We start from the raw sequence: 9,335 nt of genomic DNA, 5'->3' as shown, positions 1-9,335 counted from the left end.
TTTAATCACAAATAAATCAGACATCGTAACAGTTACAACAGTGGTTCCCCTTGTAAAAATATTGTTGTATGTCTTAGCTTTAAACAGGTACCAAAGGTTTGCATGTAGACTACCGGTCAAAAGTCTTAGAAACAGTTTCTCATTTAATGGTTTTCTTTTTTTCCTTGACCATTTACATTGTACGTAGATTCTCACTGAAGGCATCAAAACTGTGCATGAACACATGGAATTATGTAGCAAACGAAAAATGGTGAAAGAACTTTAATTATATTTTAGATTTAGATTCCTTAAAGTAGCTGTCATAATGTTAATGGCCGACTTGACCCACATGCAGAAAAACACAACTAAACAGAGAAGCGTTTAGTAAGAAGTTTTATTTGCAGAACCAGGTACTGGAAACCGAGGATGCTGAGCGACTGCAAGAGAAAAGCAAACGCAGGTAAGACATGTGAGAGCTTACGTCCGGTTGAGTTAGGTCCGCCAGGGAGAGAGGTTATGATCCTGGAGGGGCTGTGAGCAACACTGCAACGTTGGAGCAAGGTAGTCCTGAGAGGTTCAGAGGAGGGTGGACAGGGTTCGCCTGGAGCTATGAAGCAAACGTCTACTCCGGCAGCCAGCAGGTAGAAGAGCGAGAATCCAGAAACCATAAACTGCTAGAAGTCTTCCAGAGTTTTCTTAGGAACTAGGCTTTGGTATCCTGAGACAGATAAGACCATTAGTCAAGGGAATAAACAGAGTCTTCACAGAAGATCAAAAACTTCACAAAATCATGAAATTGGCCAGGCTGAATACCACAAGGAGGCAAAACACTCAGGCGTCGAAGTACTGGCTCGCCTCCTTCTTATAGTCCTCCAGCTGATGACACTCATGCGATACACCTGACCACCCAGAACTCAGCTCCTAACACCCCTACTGGTGGAAAAGGGTTAGTAGCAGGCAAAAATAACCAGGATCTGACAGTAGCGCCCTTTGCTGTGATGAGTGAAATACAGGTCCTTCTCAAAATATTAGCATATTGTGATAAAGTTTATTATGTTCCATAATGTCATGATGAAAATTTAACATTCATATATTTTAGATTCATTGCACACTAACTGAAATATTTCAGGTCTTTTATTGTCTTAATACGGATGATTTTGGCATACAGCTCATGAAAACCCAAAATTCCTATCTCACAAAATTAGCATATCATTAAAAGGGTCTCTAAACGAGCTATGAACCTAATCATCTGAATCAACGAGTTAACTCTAAACACCTGCAAAAGATTCCTGAGGCCTTTAAAACTCCCAGCCTGGTTCATCACTCAAAACCCCAATCATGGGTAAGACTGCCGACCTGACTGCTGTCCAGAAGGCCACTATTGACACCCTCAAGCAAGAGGGTAAGACACAGAAAGAAATTTCTGAACGAATAGGCTGTTCCCAGAGTGCTGTATCAAGGCACCTCAGTGGGAAGTCTGTGGGAAGGAAAAAGTGTGGCAGAAAACGCTGCACAACGAGAAGAGGTGACCGGACCCTGAGGAAGATTGTGGAGAAGGGCCGATTCCAGACCTCGGGGGACCTGCGGAAGCAGTGGACTGAGTCTGGAGTAGAAACATCCAGAGCTACCGTGCACAGGCGTGTGCAGGAAATGGGCTACAGGTGCCGCATTCCCCAGGTCAAGCCACTTTTGAACCAGAAACAGCAGCAGAAGCGCCTGACCTGGGCTACAGAGAAGCAGCACTGGACTGTTGCTCAGTGGTCCAAAGTACTTTTTTCTGAACTTTATCACAATATGCTAATATTTTGAGAAGGACCTGTATTAACCTTTAGCCGTCTCTCAATGAACCTTTGGGAAGTTCTTTCAAGACTCTTTGGAAAACCATTTCAGGTGAACACCTCATGTATCAAATCTTTTGACTTTTGTCCTAAAACGTTTGACCAGTAGTGTAGACTTTATAACTGTGGAGCAATACTTGATTTATTTCAGTTATGTAAATCCTTAGGGCTTAACAGGTTAAATAGATCTCCTTTAGAACCACAACCAGTAACTATTTTCTAGGATTTACTGTACATGCCATCTGTTTTTTCATTTGACTTTGGTTTTCAGCATCTGTTGGATGGGTGCGAAAACTTGTTATCACTCATGTAAAAACTTTGTGTTGCAAGGCACCTGCACTATGCCTTCCTCCGTGTGTGTGAATCATTGTTATCTCCGTGAGAACCAGCCTCCTTTCTGTCTCACACACATACACCCTGTCTGAACTGTCTGTTGAATTGTGTATATAAATAAAGAGATAGGGTGTCAAAACTTTGTAGTTGCACTGCAAAGTGGGCTACCCTTGCTGCAAGTAACTCTGACTGTATCGTTCTTACCTCTGAGTTGACTAAATAATACCTAACATTGTTGGTCCTTCGAAGCCGGATTAATTCAATAACCTTATTTCTCTTTGCTTTAACAGTGACTCTGGGATCCGTGGGGGAAGCCTGACGTCGAGCGAAGCACCGCTGCACAGCCTCCATTAGCCGGAGTGGCTGAAAGTCCCGGTGTGTGTGAATTCACACCTGACCAGTGGGTTATCGCCTTCCTCGGCGCGGGGTGACTCTCACAGGGTCCAGAGAGTCACCAAGAAGTCAACTCCGAGGTGAGACAGTTTTAAAATACAGTTCATAGGAAAAGTACTTAAAAGTCGTTGATAGTGCGTCGCCGGTAAGGACGCTGCATTGGGATGGTTTTATTCCACCGTGAAAGGAATAGTGACAAATTAAGGTAGGGCCCCGCCAAGAAGGGGGCCAAATAAAACGACTAAGGGTTATTCCCCTGCAAGGGAATAGAATAAGCGCTATAAAAGTAAAAAGAACGGAGTAAATTGAGCTCATAAAATAACACCAAGTTAACTTAGAAAAAATTACAAACTAACTGTGAAACTAACTGTGTGACTGTGTTATGTGTATATTGAGGACTAAGCATTTTAATAGAATCATAGCAGGATTCTGCTAGTCCTGTGTTTTCTTTTGCCCAGATTAAAACTACGTACTGGTGACTTTGGAGATTCAGGTCGGATTTCATTCCAGAAAATTAACACCGCTGCGAATTAGTCGCAGTAGAAGGGCGTGTTAATGTCCTCTCCTTAAAGTCTACCCTTGCTGCAAGTAACTCTGACTGTATCGTTCTTACCTCTGAGTTGACTAAATAATACCTAACAGCATCCTAAACTGCAGCCATGACAGAAACGCATCACTGATCGGAAAAATCGGTGCCAGCACCAAAGTTTGTTTTCCTGCAGGTGCTATAGAGAAGCTTGTCTTTTAAATGAAGGTTCTGTAAAGTGATCATAGGTTCCAACAGTTCTCTACAACACCTTCATCATATCCTACAATCACCTACGGTGTGCTTACAAAATAAATGAACAACCTCTGGATAGCCGAAGACACCATACAAAATAGGACTATTGCAAACCATTTATTTAGAAACAATCTTGGTCTTTTATACCAAAACTCAATAGTTAACAAAAGGGAAATATTTTACTTAGTATAAGATGTCTCCAGCCTGCCGGTCGCACCCTGCTGAAGAGGTGGTGAGAACAAACAGAAAAACAACACAAACCTGCACATACGTCAGGGAGTGTAACACCAGCATTATGTTGTGACTTAGTTATTTAAAATGTTACTAATATAATTTGGCTGCAAAAACTCTGTTCTATCAATTGTTTCTCATAATTGTTCTATCTTTACCTCGTGTGTGGTATTTACTCTCACTTTCCTGCTCTCTTTACTCTGTTATTTGTCCACTTGGACAATTTTATTCCATAACATTCAAACTAATCATCATTTTTTGACTGAAGGTTTTTTGCACATGGGTTGTAATCACAGACGTCGGCATTTGTAGGAATCCCACAGACATGTTTGTCAAAGAATAGACAAATTTAATGGTATTTATCCGCGAGAAATCCGCCGCTTTGATGCCAACATGATATGGATGGAGCCACAGTCCACAAACAGTAACTCGTGTTCAGGATATGAAGTCACCCATTGAGATTCTCAAAGATCTGGTTCAAAACGTTGTTGGAGAAGATCAGCCTTTATTATTGTTTATAATTGAGATAGATTGTATTATATAATATATATGTTATAATTTGATGTTAATTTATGTCTCATCCAGCCTGTTCACACTGTTCAAAAATGGCTGTAATTTCTCCTCCTGGTCAGCAGGTGGCAGCGACAGCAGGAGTCTGAAAATCAAGAAGCAGGAAGTGGTTGTGCTGTAAGTTTTAAAAATACGTTTTAAATTGTATTTTTATACTTTATTTTGAGCTTAAGCTATGCATTAAACAGTTCTTATTAAAGGTCAAATATATTTTCAACCCATATGAGCGCTGTTTTGTAGTTGGTCTTTGAGAAGGGTGAAAATAGAGCTGTTCTGTCAGTTAGCTCAGTTCAGCGCTGGTTAGCCTTTTATCCATGCTAATACAGTGTTGCATTGTGGGTAGTCAAACTGCGTTTTAAACCATAAATCCAACCTTAATAACTTTATTTTTCAATTTTCTACAACAGTTATTCCAGTATTTTGTAACTGGTGTAGCAAGACAGCTTCCAGGTACTGGTTTTGTTAGGTGAGTGTGTTGGCACCATGATTCATTTAGGTGTGTGTGTGAAAGACATCCCGGTGTGTGAGTAGAACAACTCATACTTACCTGGCAGGGGAGATACCATGATCAAGAAGGTGGTTCACCCAGGGTGAGGCTCGGCCATTGCACTCCGGTTGTGCTGACCCCTGCGAATTCCCCAAATGTGGGAATCTCGACTGCATAATTTGTGGTAGTGGGGGACTGCGTTCGCGCTCTCCCCTGATTAATTGTTAAAGAAAACCATGAATAGAAGGGAAGAGCTGAATTTACAACTAATATTACTGAAGTCGAGCATATATATATATATATATATTAAAGCGTTGCACATCTAAATATGCCAGAATTATCAGAGTAACTAGGTTTCTGTGCATTAGTGCCACATTTTTATCAGATATGATTGCTGTACTGCTGAACAGATACAGAGATTCTATTTTGGGATTTGATTAGCTGTTAGCCATAATTGTCCAAATGAACAGAAATAAAAGCTTGAAATATAGCTGTGTTTGTAATGAACCTATGTGAGTTAGAATTTGAATTACTAAAATCTGCTTTTTAATAATATTCTATTTTATTGTGATGCTTGTTTTTTTTTAAATGGCCACAAAACACAAACTATCAACATATAGATAGTACCCTGCAGCTAATAGTTGTTAAAACTGGTTTTGATTACAAATGGAACCACATTCATCTCCCCCTGCCGGGGCACAGCTTCACACCAGCAGTGCTGCAAACAGAGACTCCAGCCATATATACTGTAAATAAAAAATGACCATCTGTTTTTATTTGAAGAATGGCATACATGATTTTTCTATATGACCAATGATTTTAGCTCCTGTTGACTTCAAAGTCAAGAAACAACATAAGGAGGAACAACATCTAATATGTACCCATGTCCTGAACTACAGTTATGTGAAGGAGATCAGCCAACATTATCATATGGGCTGTGATGAGTCTGAAAACTGGACTCAGTCACAGATATTGATATTTTTGCCTCTTCTCATGACGTTTAAGACTCACAATCAACTTAATTGCAGCTTAATTGTGTCTCTTCTGTTTCCACACAGATGGATGCAGTTTATTCTTGTGAACAGCAGGTGGCAGCAGCAGGACTTTTCACATCGTCACAAAGAAACAGGAAGTGGTTAGACTGAGTAAAACAAACATCATTACATGTTTCATATTTATTCTCTGCGATGTGGATGAATTAGTTAATTTCAGACTGATGTATCTTTGACTCATGAGCTCTCTATTTGGCTGTTGGGACTTTATAAGAAGTTACAAATAGTGGAAATATGTCAGATGTTGGTTAGCTTTAGCCATGCTAATGCAGTGTTGCATTGTGGGTAATAAAATAGTTTTTTCTTTAAACGTTAGATGTAAACTGCTTTTTAATTTTCTTCAACATTTATTCCAGTATGCTTTAACTGGTGTAGCAAGACAGCTTCCAGGTACTGGTTTTGTTAGGTGAGTGTGTTGGCACCATGATTCATTTAGGTGTGTGTGTGAAAGACATCCCGGTGTGTGAGTAGAACAACTCATACTTACCTGGCAGGGGAGATACCATGATCAAGAAGGTGGTTCACCCAGGGTGAGGCTCGGCCATTGCACTCCGGTTGTGCTGACCCCTGCGAATTCCCCAAATGTGGGAATCTCGACTGCATAATTTGTGGTAGTGGGGGACTGCGTTCGCGCTCTCCCCTGATTTATTGTTAAATGACAAACTCGAAATAAGAACTGTCTGACTGTGTTATGTAGATGTTAGTTGTGCTAATCACTGAGTTGGTAATGGTTTAGGGCCAGTTTCCTCTTTGCTAATGCAATGTTTATTCTTATTATGACTTATTTGTAATAAGCAGTTTGTGTCCATGAATTATTGGTAATAATTTATTTTATCTTGGGCATTGAACCCTTAGCAAAACTCCTTGCAACAAAACACAAATATAAGGGCCGATATTCACAAAGAATCCAAAGACTAAAAGTAAGCTCCTTGTGACGTCATTCTAAGAAAAATCATTTAATTTCTTGAAGTCCAATGCACCAAACGCGATTTCTGCGAAAGGAGCGGCCAATTTACATGTTATCCCTATGTATTGGCGCGTCCAGGAGCGGAGCCGCACTGCGCGGTGCGGAGGGCGCGGCAAGCGAAGCGGCGCGATGGACGAGTTGAAAAATCTGAACTTTTTCCTAAATTCGCGTCGCGTCAACCAATCAGGGACTGGATGTGGCTGTGACGTAGGGTGAAAGACCGCAGCGGAGAAGAAGCAGTTGTCAGTGAAGATGGAGGACCAGATCATAGTGGCGGTGTGCATCAAGCCAGAGTTGTATGACTCAACTAATTACTTTTACTGAGACAAGTACAGAAAGGACCTGGCCTGGTTATGTTTAGGCACAAATATCTTATATTTAGGAGATGTGGACATTAAAAATCGGCTGTTTTTTTACTGAGCTGAGATTTATTTACTCACCGAAGACAGATGGACAGGCGTTCAGCAGCGGGGATACAGCGCCGGTAGACCGCGGTGAAGTTAGTTTGAAGTTGGATGTTCAAGCTCCGCGGAGTTAGCGGCATCTAGCTCACGGTTGATCCGATTCAGGCACTCAGATTTTCCACGATTGTTTGGTTCGGAAACTTATTGACGGTCCTTAGTGAACCACCGCGCGTCAGAAGAGGGAGCAACAGAGAGCAGCTAGCCCTAATGTGAGGAAATGTTAAGAGTAGTGATGAGGACTTTTAGTGAGCCTAAGAGTGTCTGAAGCAAAGAAGATGGAGGAAAGAAAGGATTAATTTGCGGGTCTCCAAACAATGAAGAACCCCAAATTAATAAAACGCTACCGGCTCGATCGCACAGGGATCCACCCCTTTAATAGTCAAATAAATGAGCAAATAAACATATTTAACAATCGTACAACTACTAATATAGACATAAGATTAACTATCACACCCCCCTACGGGGAACATCAATTAGTTTCAGCAGCAGGACAGGATAAAGGTCAACCTCTAGTGAGGTAATACTAGGAAGGATTAATAAATTCATAGAAACAATAATAAATAACCATGAATAAAAAGTGAAAAAAATGACAAATAATATAGTACACAATTCAATATTTACAGACTGTAAAATGCTGTCAAAAAAACATTTGGCAAATATTTGAAAACTTTTCTCCACCTTTTTTCTCTGCTTTGTTTTGGTCATTTTACCAAAATAAACCTTATTATACAAGAAGGAGGTCACATGATCACATGAGATCAATGCTGAATTTTAACAATAATATGAAATGAATTAATATGAAACAGATGCAGTTTAAAAACGACCAGCATGGAGAGTAAACATAATAATAAGCAAATCAAAATAATGATGAGCATGTAAATAAGCTACGTTCAAACATTTTGATGCTGTGTGACAATTAATTTTGCTATATTTTGTCATCATGATTTAAACATTTCTGAATCCAGTCAAAATTCTACCACCAGTTAATTTCTCTCCACTGATTACTAGGAGGACATTTTTTTTCTTTTTTTTTAACAACCAAACACAGCTCTTAGAAGACAATGTCACACCTAGCAACGGGGTCAACCACACCTGACTAAGCTAGGAATTTCTGTCGTCTCCTCGCTCAGAGTCGCTCTCAGCAGCGAACAGACTCGTTCTTAAGCTAGGAGTGCTTGGCAGGACTTTTTAGGCTAAGACAGGAGTTCTCTAAGAATCTCTGAGAATCTTTGTGAATATGGGCCCTGAAAGGGATTTCCTCAGATTCAGTCAAACTTTCTAAAAATAACCTGCCAATTGTATCTGCAGAAATCCTTCTTCCTGAGCAGGCATGTGACGACAGCTGAAAGGAACAATTTTCTCCTATGTAGTTAACACCAATACCTTTACCTGCTTTGTGTTGCAGGTGTTGTTAAATGACTCGATTCAGCTGAGGAAAAACATGACCTACGGCCTATTGGATGACACCTTGTGGCTCCGACGAATATGCAGAGAGGGAAGTAATCTCACGCCTGTAGTTCTACAAGGACAAATCAACTGTATTCAAGTGGCTTTGTTATGAATTGAACCTCAAAATCATCTGCATCAGTTGGAGCCCTTTAAGTTTTTACCCCAATTTCTCCAGATATATTGGAGAGATCTGAAAACTTCTCCCATCCAACCTGATGGAGGTTGTGCTGTACTGCAAAGAAGAATGGACTAAACTACCTAAAGATAGGTGTGCTAAGCTTGTGGCATCTTATTAAAAAAGACGTGATGCTGGTATTGCTGCCAAAAGTATAAAGCAAAGGCTACAAATAGTTACCTAAAAGTGATTTGTTTTCTTTTTGTAATAAATTTGTTACAATCTCAAACCAACTTCTTTCACATTGTCATAATATGGTATTGTGTGTAGAACTTAGAGGAAAGAAATTCATTTGAAACCATTTGGAATAAGGCTGTAACATAACTAAATGTGGAAAATGCAGCGCTGTGAATAACTTCCGGGTGCACTGAAAGTTTTCTTTTTCTTTTCAGTTGAACTAAAATACATCCAAAGCACAGAAAAGTCTGCTGATTTGACATTTGTCCAACAGACAGTCTGACACCCTCCACAAAGAGGGTTACCTTCAAAGGGTCATTGTCAAAGAAGCTGTCTTTTCAAAGTGCAGTATGGAAAAATTGTTTGTGGAAAGTTAGGCGAAAGGAAAAAGTGTGTCAGAAAAAATGGAAACATGTCCCATGGATCACTGCAGCCTCCA

The 9,335-nt window shown here is 40.2% G+C and overlaps 1 long non-coding RNA gene and 2 other non-coding genes across 4 annotated transcripts in view; all 3 read left to right on the top strand.

Annotated features, from left to right (window-relative positions):
* Window positions 1-8,948, top strand: part of LOC124883618 — a 30,719-nt gene extending 21,771 nt beyond the window's left edge. The window contains exons 4-6 of one of the 2 annotated variants that reach the window (XR_007042251.1): window positions 4,141-4,242; window positions 5,671-5,757; window positions 8,501-8,948. This is a non-coding gene — a long non-coding RNA (uncharacterized LOC124883618). Of the gene's footprint in view, window positions 1-4,140; window positions 4,243-5,670; window positions 6,071-8,500 lie in introns of both variants that reach the window. The other variant, XR_007042250.1, reaches the window with a different exon arrangement.
* On the top strand, window positions 4,665-4,828 carry LOC124884803. The gene has a single exon (XR_007042519.1). It is a non-coding gene; the product is annotated as a U1 spliceosomal RNA (small nuclear RNA).
* On the top strand, window positions 6,144-6,307 carry LOC124884792. The gene has a single exon (XR_007042513.1). It is a non-coding gene; the product is annotated as a U1 spliceosomal RNA (small nuclear RNA).
* Window positions 8,949-9,335: the final 387 nt, after the last annotated feature.

This window comes from Girardinichthys multiradiatus, chromosome 18 (genome assembly GCF_021462225.1).
Source record: "Girardinichthys multiradiatus isolate DD_20200921_A chromosome 18, DD_fGirMul_XY1, whole genome shotgun sequence".
In the NCBI taxonomy this organism is placed as follows: domain Eukaryota; kingdom Metazoa; phylum Chordata; class Actinopteri; order Cyprinodontiformes; family Goodeidae; genus Girardinichthys; species Girardinichthys multiradiatus.
This window is presented reverse-complemented; position numbering and strand designations above follow the sequence as displayed.